The following is a 14,290-nucleotide window of genomic DNA, read 5'->3' on the forward strand; positions in this document are numbered from 1 at the left end:
TTAGTAGTTTTCAGCTAATACTAAAACAGGAAATCATTTAATATCAATTGATATTGAATTGGCACAATTGAGTAAAATTAATGTAAAAAGATTTGGTACAGAGCCCAATTTTTCTATTACTTTAAGTGGAATTTTGCATTAACTTATGTAACTGTAAAATTTCCACTACTCCCTATTTAGTGTTCTAGCTGCATCATCCCCCAAGTTGAATCTATTAAAATCTGTGTAACATTTTACCAAAGCTGATCTATAAAAGAAATGGAAATTTATTTTGAATTGTATTCCATTCCCTAAAGCTTTAGAGGTAAGTAAAAATGCCTCCGATTTTATTTCTTGTTATTGATATTTAGATGCTTCTGTTTAACTTTTATGGCTCTGTAGATTAAATATACCATAACTCTTTTCTTGAGCTGCAGAAAGACACAGTACGTACAGAGGATGAGAGAGAAACTAAGACTCGGCCATGGTAGGCAAATAGTTTAAAGCTGAAAATATTCATTACATCGGATTAGCAACGTTTTGGAAGTGATATCGCGTGAAGTCTCCACGATTTACATGGGGCTTGCGTTATTTCTTATTTGGAAAACTTGTTATGAAATACATTTATGCCCTTTTGCGTCTAACAACCGAAAAGCAATTTAACAAGAAAGATCTAGTTTCCCCAAGCTCCTAAATAAAAGAGAAACAAAGAACCCGTAACGAAAACACTCTCCTCTGACTCCGGGAACTTCTCGAACAGTAATGGAGACACTGTAATAGGTCACTCCTTCCCGTCCTAGGAAAAGTGGCGCTTAAGAGGAGACAGGCCCTCCCCGAATCTCTCTCCCCACTCCCGCCCTGCAGCGAGAGCTCCCGGCAGTCTAAGGTCCCGGACTTTGGATTCGAAAACAAACAAACAAGGTGGTAAAGAACTGCGTTATCCGGGGTGGAGGCGCCGAAGGGGTCCTGCCAGGCTTCCAACCTCTATCCGGGAGCGGGAGGGCGGCCGCATGATCCGGAGGAACCTCAATTGCGAACAAAGTCTGCAGGCCGCCCCCGCCCACGTTGCCAGAAAGGCAGCAGATAAGCGGGGGAGGCGGGGAACACCGGGTAGGTCCCCCGGATGGCTTTTGCCCAATTTTCGCTTTCCCTCCACTTCGTTTCGTCGCACACCCGGCCCCCTCCCCCCGCCAACCACGAGTCAAGAATAAATTGGTCGGGCGCCCGCCCGGCCTAGCCTAGTAGCCCAGTTCCCTAGACCCTGGAGATAGGAACCACGTTCGCTGGGAGACGGGCAGAGTGGATTGTAATGGGGGGGGATTGTTTTCCAGTGCCAGCTCTTCCCGGTCGAGAATCAGTTCGCTTACTTTCCACACCCTTAGCAAAAAAAACAAACCAAACCAAACCCCCCCCCCCTTAAAAAAAAAACAAAACCCCAAAACCATAAAAAAAACTAAAATCAAAACAACCCCCTCCCTCATGTAAATCTAATAATAATAATAAACCTACAACAAGGCCCCCACCCCGCGAGTCATTTAGGATCAGTGCGGAGAGTTAACACGAGTTGAGTTCATTGGGTGGGAAGTAGGAGACGCGGGCAAACTAAGGTCCGGGAGCGAGGGTCGAAGGCCACTGGCGGGGCGTGTCAGAGGAAGAGACGTAGGGGGTGATGTCCGACAGTGGTGCCACCTCGGGGCTGCGCTGGGGACCTAGGGCGCGAGTCCTCGTGCGAGCCCGATTTCCGATTTCCCACGTCCCGGGGCCCGGCCGGACCTCCTCACCGCCCTTCCCGCGACCCCCTCAGTAGAGAAAGGGGCAACGCCGCCCGAGCGTCTCGGCGGAAGCGCTGCCAAAGGAATGAGTAAGTCAGGCGCGGGCACGGCACCTTGTTTACCCCACTCGGAGGCGCGCCCCTGCGGGCGCCTCGCTCGGAGGCGGCGTCGGAGACGCTAACCCGGGAGGCAGCCGGCCACCATTGGTCGGCGACGGGGAGGGGGACGCGGGGTGGGAGGGCCGGGAGCCCGGCGCCCCGCAGTACCCGCCGGCGGCCGCTAGATGCCGCCCTCTCCCAACGGGAACCGGCCGCGGATTCGCGGCCGACAGATGGCGCCTGCGCGTTCCATTCGCCTCCAAGTCGCCGAAGAGCGAACACCCCAAACAATCCCGAAGCGCCACCAAAAAAAAAAAAAAAAAAAAAAAAAAAAACCGAAAAAAAAAAAAAAAAAACCCGCCGGATCCGACCGCCACTTTCAAAACCCCCCCACCGCTGTAGAACCGCGGGAGCTTCCGTCCCCGAGTAGGATCCGAGGGTGTCAAGAAGAGGAGAGGGCAAATAGATCTGGTGCCAGCCCAGGGGTGAGGAAGCCCCCGGCCTGAGAAAGAAGGAAGGAGTGGGGGTGGCGAACAGTCGCGCCGCTGCCTCTGTGTACGCTGAGGGGGGAGGTAAGTTATAAAATGGCGGAGGCGAAGCTTCTAGAAGTTTGAAGGGGCACCCGGCCGGCGAGGGGCCCACGGCGAAGGTGTGTGCGGTTGCGAGCGGGCGAGCGAGAGGAGTTGGGAGGGAGAGGAGACCGGGCGCGCTCTTGCCGTTTCATTTCCGCTCCCCTTCCTTTGCCCCCAAGCCGGGCAGCGCCGGAGCCGGGCGGGGGGCGCGGGGGGCGCCCCGAGTCCGGGCGGGGAGAAGCCGGCTCGTCCCCGCGTGCCCCCCTACCCTCCTTTCTCCCGTCGCCCCCTTTCAAGTGGCCACCTCCACACTACCGAGGAACTTCCAGCCCCCCCTGCCTCCGTGCCTCCCACTCCTAGAGTGGCTCCCGGCCGCCGGACTCTCCTCTCCCACTCCCCTCCTCAAGGTTTTCCCTCCCTGCCTGCGCCCGACTCTCCCCCGGGGCCGCCACGGAGGACCCCCCCTCCCCAAATGGGTGGCCCAAAATGGAGAACGCGGAGTGGCGCAAGATGGAGGCTCCGCGGCCGTGTGTAGCCTTCGATTTCGGGGCCCTCTCTCCGGTAGGCTCTTAAAGCCGACGAGAGCCCGAACCGGAGGTGGGGTGGGGTGCGAGCCGTCGTCGGGGGAGGCCGGCCGGGGCGGCTGGGGGTCGGGGGTCGGGGAGCAGGGGCGCGCGGGAGTGTGGCGCGGGGCGGGAGGGGGGGCGCCCGGGCAGGCGAGCAAAATGGTGGTGCCGGGCACCTCGGGGGGAGGGGAGCGGGCGGCTCGCGCTGTCTATTTGGGCCTCGGACCGCGGGCGGCGAGGGAAAAAGCTCCGCGGCTCACACCCCTCCCTCGGGCCCCCTCCCTTCCCTTCCCCTCCTTCCTTCCCTCCCTCCCGGCTCGCCCTCCCTCTCTTCCTCCCTTCCTCGAGAGGGAACAACATTCATGTGACGGGCCCCTCGGCTGCTCCCCCGCCCCATCCTCGCCAGCGCGTGGTGGGGGAAACTGCTTGGGAAAGCGATTGGCATCGATCTCTCCATCTCTTCCGAGGCCCCACTTCGGTCAGTTTGCTTCGGGCACCCGTTTGGGGCCATGGGGGTCGGGCTTGGGGGCCGGCAGCGTCCGGGGGGGGCCTTCTCTTCTCTCCCCCCACTACCACGGCGTAGTGCCCGGGCCCCGGAGGGTTGGGGGTGGCGGGGGGCCCCGCCGGCCTGGCGTGGAAGGAGGGGGGAAGGGCGGGAGTGGAAGGCTGTTTGTTGGGGGGTTTTGGCGCCACTTTTGTTTTAGTTTTAGTGCTGCTTGGCGTTCCCACCCCCACCCGCGCTGTCTCTTGCTCAAGGCACGGACTGAGCTGAGCCTTTGCCCCAGGTAGGCAGCTTCTGCTTTCCTTTTCCTGCTTTTATTTTTTAAATTTTTGCTCTCTCCACACTTTGCTTCTTGGCTTGGGGGCTGACTTTCTCTTTTGGTTCCCGCACCCGCCCCGGCGTTGTGCGGGGCCGGCGATTTTTTTTTTTTTTTTTTGGCGAAAGGGGCCCTATGGGCCTAGGGCGAGAAGAAGGTGTGGGAAACAGCATCAAGTAGTTCTGCAAAACTTTGAGCCCTGTTTCCATTTTCTTCTGGCCTACATTCGTCAACGTATTGTTGATTTCTGCCTTTTCTTTACGTTCGTGGGTTGTGTTTTTTTTTTCCGCCTCGTCGCCGAGAATGCCTTGTTTTTGCCTTTAGTTTTTCATAAGCCGCCGTACTTTCGACATTTACTTTCCGCGCCCCTTGGTGTATATGTCATTTTATTTTTAATCCTGAAGCGGAATGGGGTTGATCGTGCGATGTGTGTGTGTGTGTGTGTGTGCGCGTGCTGCATTCAGCTTTAATTTTTAATATCGCATTAGTAGTTTCATCCGGTTTGGGAGACTTTCTCCTCCGTGGCCTAGAAATGTTTTCTATGTTGTTGCCTACCATTTCCCTTCCCTCATCCTCCTCCTTTCCCTGCTATGTAGTTTTTAAATTGAGGGGCTGAGGATGGTTATTTACAGTTTACGCGATATATCTATTAGAAACTTTGGTTCTGTAGGATTAGGATTAAGTAAACCAAAAGCTTGTATTGCTTTGCTTTGGTTCCTTAAAATGCGCCCCCCCCACCCCTGGTCCCCTCACACTGAAGTGTAAATTCCATACCCCTTTTCTCCCACGGACCGCCTTATTTCACAGCAGCCACACCCTGTATTTGTCTCTGTGGATTGGACTCATTATCAGCTTAATTTAGTGACTCTTAAACCACCATGATGGGACTTGCTTAAGCACGAAGCTTCTTTTCCTGTTTAGTCCTAGTGGTTAGTGTCGAAAGAGGAATAATCGAGGTTTCTTGATGAAACCTGGTGCGGTCCAACCTCTGCCTTTTTTCTGTTGTCTTTTTTCCTACTCCGGGCTGTTGGCGGTGTCAGCACCGCTGCTGGGGGCGGGGGTGGAGGGGAGAAAAGAGTCGGGTTACCGAAGTGCGTCATTCCTGGCTCTAGCTGGGCCTGCTCGGGAGCTGCTGGTGTTTGTTACTGTCCTCACAGCACTTTCCTGCCAACCTTCTCTCTCCGCGTATTGGTTAGGAGCAAAAGCAGGAGGCGGTCTCCTAATTCTATCTGTAGCCCAGCTCGTTGCATTTAATGGTATATGTGAACTTATTTGTTAAAAAAATAAAGGCCCCGGAAAGTGGATACATTTTTGTTTAATGACATGCAATTCAGCAGCTTTAGACTTGCTTTCATGTATTTTCCGGTAAACGGTGGGGTTAATTTTGAACATTTTAAACCACTTACGTTAAAATGTCGGGTTCTCATCCTACGTTGATATCTATCTATAATTAGGGATCAGGAGGACCAGCTAAGGCATAAATGTTCAGCGGTTTTTCAAGTGGTTGAATTGTAATTTTATAACACATTATGTTAAATAGACTAGGGTTTTTTCCATTTCGAATCGAGGTGCTACGCAAATGGTAGCGAATTGCAGGTATTTTAAGTTCATTTTCAGCGCGTTCTTATATATCCTGATAAATATAATTTTAACTTGGTCCTTTGGGTTATGTAGTTAACTAAAATTCTTAAAGATGACTATTTCTTTTTAACTGGAAACTTAAGCTCACCACCAAAAAAGGAGTTATGTAGGTGACTATACAATTACATTGTTGAGTTCTTGACTTTCTTGGTAGTCTTTGACACTTTGTTATCTTTAGATTTCTCTTTGGAGAAGTGTTTACTTCCACTTAATTATTTTCTGACAATAATGATGGGGGGGATTGGTGGGAATAGAGATGAAGCAAAAGTGGCCTTTAATTGTTGATTATAACTGGACGGTGAGTACAGGAGTGCTCATTATATTATCACTTTGTCTACTTTGGGGCATAATTGAGGATTTCCATGATGAAAGATAAAAATTTTGAAGAAAAAAAATCGTTTTTGTCATTTTGGTATAATGACCAGTTTGTAGCTACATATCAACTACTGGCATAGGAATCTTGGCCTTGAGTATAAATAAGTATTTACACAATATCTGATATACAAAAAAAATAAACGGAATCAATATAGAATAAGCAACACGAAATCTGAAAAAATTGGTTTGACTTTAAATGTTTGTAACTTCATTGCAAATATACTGCTCTACTTTTGGTTTTTAAAATATTCCTTGAAAATTCCAATCGCAAATTTTGTTATTTCTGCTTGGTTCCTGTTTCATTAATTTAGAGTTACAGTGAGTCAGTATGAAAAAGATTTACCATTAATTGGAGGGGCTTTGGCAGTTGGAATAAGTGACAGTGGAAGGGTTTGGGTGCCCCAGGGAGCATTCCTGCTAGGAAGATGGAGGTAGGAGTTGTATTCAGTTTCAGTATTTTGTGTTTAATGAATGGGTAGAAAAGAGGATTGGGAGCGAAATGTACTTATTAACCGTTCTTTCCCACTGTGAAATAACTATAGTATTTTAAGGTATCAGGGACTGACAGTAGGGTTGGGGTGAGTTCTTTATTATTTTTTTGAGTTGATATGGAAATGGATGTTTATATTGAAAATGAGTTAAATCTCCCCCCCCCCCCCACCTTTTCACCGGGTGCTACAACTAGCTAAAACTTGGTATGTAAAAATATTTCAAAATTTTTATTACGAACATTATGACTGCTGCCTATCACCAGTAAAATAAAAGTGCATTGCAATGAAAACTCTTGGTCTAAGTGTATTTGTGAATTATTCCTAAGTTCTTTGAAGGTAAGTGCCTTATTTTCCACAATTTTGTGTTGTTCAGAGTCAGAAAATTATCCCCCGTGTTTCTGAATATATGTCAGAGTTCTAAATGGAATCCAAAATAATGGATATTTAATCTTTATGTTTCTTGAATTGTCTTCCCGGGTTATTAAAGCAAAATTCCGCTCGAGCTGGGAACAGCCATTTCATAACTGTTAATATTTGTTTGTATATTTCATGTTCAGCATTTTAGCTTTAGAAGGATGTTAAGAGAAGACAGATTACATATTTTGAATTCTTATTCGTATGCAAATACTCTTAAGTAGATGATGAGGATTGTGGTTTCAGATTTATTTTATTGTGGTGAGGCAAAAGCTAAACTACTAAACCAACAAATTATGAGTTTGGAAACTTCGGAAGTCCATTTAGTAGGACAATTTAAAGCCCAAACACTCAAATGGTTTTAGTGAAATTAAATTTCATAGTCATTTTTCATTGTTTTTTTTACCTTCTTGCCTGAGAAACTATGAATTAAAATGGGTGTGGTGTGGCTCATAGTCAGATCTGTCCTTTGAGAATATAGGGTTAGATGTGAAAATATGCCTTCCACAGTTTAGTAATGCTTAATATTCTGCATGTTTAACTGATGCCACCCACAGTCCTGTGAGAAGGGAGTAAACAGTGAACAGCATATTTTACTTTGGGTTCTTTATAATAGATGGAAGACATCAGTTTTTGATGCTGCAAGCTAACTTTTATTTGTTTTTTGCCCACTCCCAGAGATACTCAGGCTTATTCCTGACCAAGCTGGGGAACCATGTGTGGGAATGGGAATAAAACCCAGGTCAGCTGCTTGCAAGACAAATGCCTTTTGCACTGTATTATCTGTTTGGTTCCACAAGTTAAATATTTAAATATTTTATTAAATAGGCCCAAGGATCATTATATCTAAACCAACAAATTATTTAGAGCAGATAGCATTCATAATTTTAGTGTTGTAATATTTGTTATATACCTGAATTTGTGTTAGTACTATTTTGAAATCAGATTATTCAAAGACTTGAACATGACCATTTATTGGATAGTGGAACCCTATTGCATATATTTATTGTAGAATTTGGGAGCATAGCAAAGGAAAGGGATGGTTCTTGTCAGCTTTAGGATGGTTCCAATCAGTATAAACTAAAATTGATTAATCCTTAGAGAGTAAAGAAAACACTTTTTGTTTTTGTTTTGGGGCCACACCAGGCGCTGCTCAGGGCTTAGTCCTCTCAGGGATCACTCCTGACTGGGCTCCTGGGACCATATGGAGTGCCAGGGATAGAAACCTGGTTGGGCATGTGCAAGGCAAGCATCCAACCCACTGTAGTATTGCACCTCTAAAGAATTCCTTCTTGTCATTTTTATATTTGATACATGTGTAGTACCTTGATTTGTGTTTTTTTTAAATTTTATTCTTTTTTTTTGCTTTTTTGGGTGACACCTAGCAATGCTCAGGGATTACCCCTGGCTCTGCACTCAAGAATTACTCCTGGTGGTGCTTGGGGGACCATATGGGATGCTGGGAATCGAACCTGGGTTGGCCGCGTGAAAGGCAAATGCCCTGCCCGCTGTGCTATTGCTCCAGCCCAGATTTGTGTTTTAATATAATTTTTGTGTAATAATCTGTACTTGTCAGTCACGAGCAGTGGTTATTGCATTTTCTGTTTGGCAAAGATACGTAAGAAAACAAAATTAATGGTTTGATACTCCCCCCCAATTCCTGAGCTTCCTACTTTACAGTTTTTATTTGAGGGCCACACCCAGCAGTGCTCAGAATTTACTCCAGGCTCTGTGCTCAGGGATCACTCATGGATGGGCTCCAGAGACCTTATACAGGGTACTGGGGATTGAACCTGGGTCATCCATGTGCAAGGCAAATGTTCTAGCTGCTGTACTATTGCACCAGCCCCGTGCCTGCTTTACATTTAATTTACCTAAAATTTTCTATTTAGTGTAAGTGGAGTCTTAAGTTTTGCATATGTGCCACTTTACAATATAGGCATTTCTTTGTCTTTGGGGCCACACCCTGTATGTAGTTCTCTAGTGCTCTTCCTGACTGACTGCACTTAGAGGATATTACTGCAGTGCTTGGTGAACCATATGTGGTGCCAGGCATCAGGAGCAGCATACAAGGCAAGCACCCTACCTTCTTTACTATTTCTTTACTATTTACTTAGAAGCTGTGGTAATATACTTTCTGAAATCAATGAATGCTTGATATAATTCTGTTTGTGACACTGAAGAGAAGGAAACAAGTCTTTATACATACGTGGTTAGTCAGACTACTGAAATTGTTTTAAACTTCTCTCTGTCCCAAAGGAAGGGGAAGGTGAATAATGTCAACAGCCTTTAGTTATTTCAGTTTAAAAATACACAATTAGGCTTGGTAAGACAAACTAGGAAGATTTCTGCAAACTCTGGATAATCTAATGTATAAACTCAAAAGGAAAATTATACAACCAATTGTTTAAGTTTTGTTGAATGTTCCTGGGGTGGTGTGGGTAGTAGGTTCTGGTTACCGTTTTGTGTGAATAACATTTGTTATGCTGGGATTTCAGTGCTGTAATTTGTGAATTCTGAGATGATGTTAAAAACAACCCCTTTACCTAACCCCTCTTCTCCCTTTCTAACTCTCATCACACCCTGGGGATCAGACTCAGGATCTTGCATATCCGATACATGAGCTCAAAACCCTTAGCTACGTCCCTGGCCCAGAAACTCTTAGTTTACATGTCATTTTAGTTCCTTCTGGGTGGGTGCCAGTAACTATTATTTTTTTGTCATACCCAGCTATCAAGGCTTACATCTGACTCTGTACTACAGGATCATTCCTGGTGGTGTTGGGGGCCATATGGGGTGCCTAGGATCAAACCCTGGTCTTACCTGTACTATCGCTCCAGCCCCATTGTATTCTGATTTAACATGTGTTGTTTAAACTCAGCTACCCTTCAACATTGGTTGTCATCAGCCTTTTACAGATGGAGATAATGAGGCTCTCAGAGAACAAAGGATGTGTCTAAGGTCAAATGGCAAGAACTGTCAGCCTGAATTCACACTTAGATTATTTTGGCTTCAAAACAGTTTTGCATTTTTGTGAAATTTAGTTGTTTTCCATAGCTGGTTTAGGTTTTGAGTTATCTATTACCAGAAAATCTTGTATTTAATTTTACAAGATGAAGATTTTTTTTAAATATTTAGTACAAGGCAAATGAGATTTTGATACAGGATTAGATGAGTCTGCTTCCTGAAGAGAGAATTAAATTGCATTTACTAATGTTGAAAAAATTTGAACTTAGATTTTCTTCCCCTCCCCATTGTTGCTGTTGTTGACCAAGGGTCATCGTACACAGCTGGTTGTGATGCTTGCATATATTCTTGCCTGGGTGTCATTGTATTGTGCTTGTGCACATCTGTGGTTTCACTGCTAACCAGGGGTCATACCTATGCCCATCTGGAGCAGCAGCCCTGGCTGCTGTACTCTCTTATCTTTAGCTGAGGTTCTTGCATATACCTGGTTGTAGGCAGAAGATTGCACACAGTTACAGTGCCAGGGATCCTAGACATCGAGCTGATGGCCGCTGATCTGGGGATCATATTCATTGCCTTACACTTGCAAGGTGGGTGCTTTATTATTTGTTTTTTGGACCACACCTGGTTTTGCTCAGGGCTTACTCCTGGTCTGCACTCAGGAATTAATCCTGATTGGCTAGGGAATCATGGCATGTCTGAGATGGAACCCAGGTTGGCCCTGTGTAAGGCAAGTGCCCTTCCTGCTTCACTATAGCTTTGGCCCCCTACAAGGCAGGTGCTGTTAACTGCAGTCGTCTCCCAGGCCATTTGGGCTTTCATTTTGAGTATATTCTTTATAAAGAAATTTGTGGGAAAATGTATTGAATTATTTGTTTTACATCATCCCATTCACATCACTTGGTGCTTGCTGAGGGTCTTACTACGCTAGTTTTACATTGTATATTCATCCTGGTACTCATTGAGGTTTTGACTCCTTTTTTTGGTGGGGGGTGGTTCATCCTGGCTGCTCTCAGGGTTCACTTCTAGAGGTGCTTGGGATCTGTATGTGGTGTCAGGGATTAAACCTTGGGTCAGCCACGTGCAAGGCAAATCCCTTAACCTCTGCCTGTACTGTCTCTCACCCCCGGTCCTCATTTCTAGTTGTGTTGCTTGTACTCTTTTTCTCGGAGACTTACACTTAGTTGTGTGAGCACTTAGCCTCATACTTAGGAGGAACACAGGTTATTGTTGTGGTACTTATATTTGCTTGCCAGAGGTTACGTTTATTTCTTTTTTTTTCAGCTGTGAATGGAAATTCACTATTTAAACACCGTGATTTACAAGTTGTTCACAATGTAGTTGTTTTAGATATTCAGTATTCCAACACTAGTACCACCACTAGTGTGACCTTCCCTCCACCAGAGTCCCCAGTTTCCTACCTACCCCTCAAGGCTGCTGCCTTAGCAGGCACAAAATAATTTACTTTATATTGCTTGTTAGAACATATATCTTGTAATGGTGTTGCTAAAGTTGTGGCCTGAGGATTTGCTGAGCTGTTAGGTGTGAGCTGAGCCTTCTGTGTTATTGTTTTCACACATTGAGCTTAGTGGGTTTCTACTCAATTTTCCCATTTAATTTTCTGTGTTTCTGCTTGGCTGTCAGCTCTGAAGTTTGGAGCTTCAGGAGCTTTGAAGCTAGGATGATCAGCTGCTGGTATCTCTCTGAGATCAGGGCCATTTCTGAAGCAGGGCCACTTCTCTGGCTGTGGGAGCCACCTGTGGGTGGGTGGTGCCCTGGGCCTTTTATAGAGTGTAGGTTTGGTCTGCTTTCATCTTGCTAAGGCTTCAGAGATCTGGGCCCAGAGGCAGCCAGGCCTACCAGGAATAACTCAGCTGCTGGCAACTCTTTGAGATCAACAATGAAGCTGGGCCGTTTCTCTGGCAATGGTGGGAGCTCAGGGTGGGTGGGTGGGAGGTTACATTTATTGATCAAGAAACTTGCCCACTTTTGGTGCCACTCTGGGAGTGGTTGGGCTGTTCCTGACTTGGTGCTTAACAGTTGCTTCTGTAGCTTCTCAGGAGAACTTGGAGTGCTGAGGATCTAACCTGGGCCTTCTGTATGCAAAGGATATGTTTACAGCCCATTAAGTTGCAGTCTCACCAGAAATTTCACTTGTGGCTCCAGGGAGCACAGACAACAAAGCAGCTACCAGGCTAAAACAGCAGAGATGCTTGGATATGTGCGATACATAGCATATGTGGGACACCAGGGAATTGAACTTGTGATGGTGAGCTTGCAATGTTGGTGCTATGGGTCCTGAATTGTATTTAAATATTATTTTTGGCGATTCCATGAATTGAACCCAGGGTCTCACATGCAAGGCAGGTGCTTTACAATAACCAAAAATCCCAAGTTATGGTCCTGATTTTTTGTGGTATACTTTTTTTTTATTTGGCAGAGGGGGGATGGTGGGGATGGGGAAGCACTTCTGGTGAATGCTCAGGGTTACTCCTGGCAGTGCTTGGTGGACCACATGGGATGCAGGGATATAATCTGAATCGGCTACATGCAAGGCAAGTCCCCTACCCAATATACTATCTCTCCAACCTCAAGTTTTTTTCTTTTATGTAGTTATGTTCTGTCCAAACCAGAGGATTCATCTGTGTTGAGAGGAGTTTCTCACCATTCAGTTATTTATTGAGTGGTTAGATTTAAAATAATGATCAAGCTCAGTTCACAACTGGTTATATAGGGGAATTTTTTGACCCTTAATACTACCTTTATAATATTCTATTTCTCTAATATCTCCTTTGTACTTTTCTAATTTATCTTTTCACTTATTAATTTTTCTTGTTATTTTATTTTGATGCCCTATATTGTTAGATTGATCAGTGATTAGACTCTTGATCTAAGCTGTTGGTTCTCGATTGAGTAATTGTTTGGGGGGCATGAGCTGTCTTTGCTTTGCTTCTTTTTCCTTTCTGCTTTTCATAAACTGTAACTAGATTTTTTTTTCTTTTCTTTGGTTTTTGGGCCATAGCCGGTGGTGCTCAGGGTTTACTTTTGTCTCTGCTCTGAGAGATCACTCCTGGTGGGATCTGGGGGACCAGGTGGAATGCTGGGAATCGAACTTTGGTTGGCTATTTGCAAGGTACACACCTTATTTGCTGTACTGTTTCTCTGGCCCCACTGGATTTTTCTGATCTGAAATAATACTGGATGTTGGACATCTGTCATAAGATTAGTGGAGATAAAGTAAAATTGAATATAATATGCTTTTCATAGCTATGAATCAAATTTATGTTTTATGTTAATCATTCCCTTAAGTTTCATTCTTCAGAAAATATTTTTTCCAGGTGATGAACAGCAGTTTTCTACACAGAGTCATTTTTGAATATTGAAAATTTTCATCCATATTTTTCTTTTTGTACTCCATGAATACCAAGACCCTAGTGTTCTACAACAGAATTATGCCCCAGGGAACCCATTGTATATAATGAATTAGTTTCTCTCCTGTGTGCCAAAGAGAGTATGTACCATTATTGGGTGAATTCAAGAAACTGTCAAATAATTATCTGAGTTGTGTGGTTAACAGGAGGGAACCCTGGTTGAGAAAGGTTGCTAGAATATTAAAGGAATTGATTTGGCAGATGCAAATTTTTACTTTTTACAATTCAGTTTTTAGTAAGTAAGCCTATTATAGCCTTTACTAAAGCTTATGTATGATAAAAATGTGAATGCAGTTGATATTATCATCTCTGTGGAATAAATTAGTGTTGACTCCAAGCACTTAGTGCCACATGAATTGTTTTTAAGAGTTGGATGAGGGATGCTGAACACATAATTTTGTTTGTAAAAAGGAATATTGTAGGATCTCTATTGAATATACAATTCAAAATCTGTTGTAAAGTCTTTAATAATAACAATAGCCAACACTAACGGAATTCTTACTATATGGTAGGCACTATTAACTCATTATCCTATGAGAACGGATGGTCACTTTAAAAGAAAAAAAAATAAAAAAAATAAAAAAAATGCTTTTGAAAGTGAAAGGAGGGGAGCACTAACCAGGGGATAGTCCCTTTAATTTTTTGCCAATTTGTCAGATGGTTGATTAGTAGGGCCTAAGAGAATGTGGTGCTACATGCCCAGTGATGCCAGAGATATTTGGGTACACACCTGGCAATGCTTAGGCTAGGGTGAAAGGTCATGCTAGGGATTGAACTGGGGTTGATTTTTTTTTTTTAGAGCTACACCTGAGGTGGTCAGGGCTTACTCTTGGCTCTGCACTCAGGGATCACTCCTGGCAGTAAAGTACTCAAGGGACCATAATGTGATGCACTCAACCGGCACTCAGGGTAGAACCAGTGTGGATTTTGTGCAAAGCAAACACTTTAACCCCATACTGTTTTTCTGCCTCCACCCCAGTTTATTTTTCTTGCTAGCGTATGAACTCAAACTCAAGTCTCATGCAAACAAGGCATATGCCTTATCACTAAACTCCATCCCAGCCTCCATTAACATAATTTTGAAGCTAGAAGGGTATCTTCATTTCTGATCAGATGAGGTAAAGGTAAAGACCCTCCCATTGTTCATCTATTTGCTCGAGCGGGCC

At 44.9% G+C, this 14,290-nt stretch overlaps 1 protein-coding gene across 8 annotated transcripts in view; it reads left to right on the top strand.

Moving 5' to 3' along the window:
- Positions 1–2,142: 2,142 nt before the first annotated feature.
- The window catches only part of STAG2 (STAG2 cohesin complex component), a 155,699-nt gene continuing 143,551 nt past the window's right edge, over positions 2,143–14,290 (top strand). For 3 of the 8 annotated variants that reach the window (XM_056125644.1, XM_056125650.1, XM_056125649.1), the window contains exon 1: positions 2,143–2,421. The gene's annotated coding sequence lies outside the window, so the exon portion shown is untranslated. Of the gene's footprint in view, positions 2,422–2,460; positions 2,499–2,850; positions 2,983–3,173; positions 3,466–3,696; positions 3,773–14,290 lie in introns of those variants that run through there. The other 5 variants (XM_056125651.1, XM_056125647.1, XM_056125646.1 and 2 more) reach the window with 5 other exon arrangements.

The sequence above is a fragment of the Sorex fumeus genome, unplaced genomic scaffold (assembly GCF_029834395.1).
Source record: "Sorex fumeus unplaced genomic scaffold, SorFum_2.1 ptg000058l, whole genome shotgun sequence".
NCBI classification, from domain to species: domain Eukaryota; kingdom Metazoa; phylum Chordata; class Mammalia; order Eulipotyphla; family Soricidae; genus Sorex; species Sorex fumeus.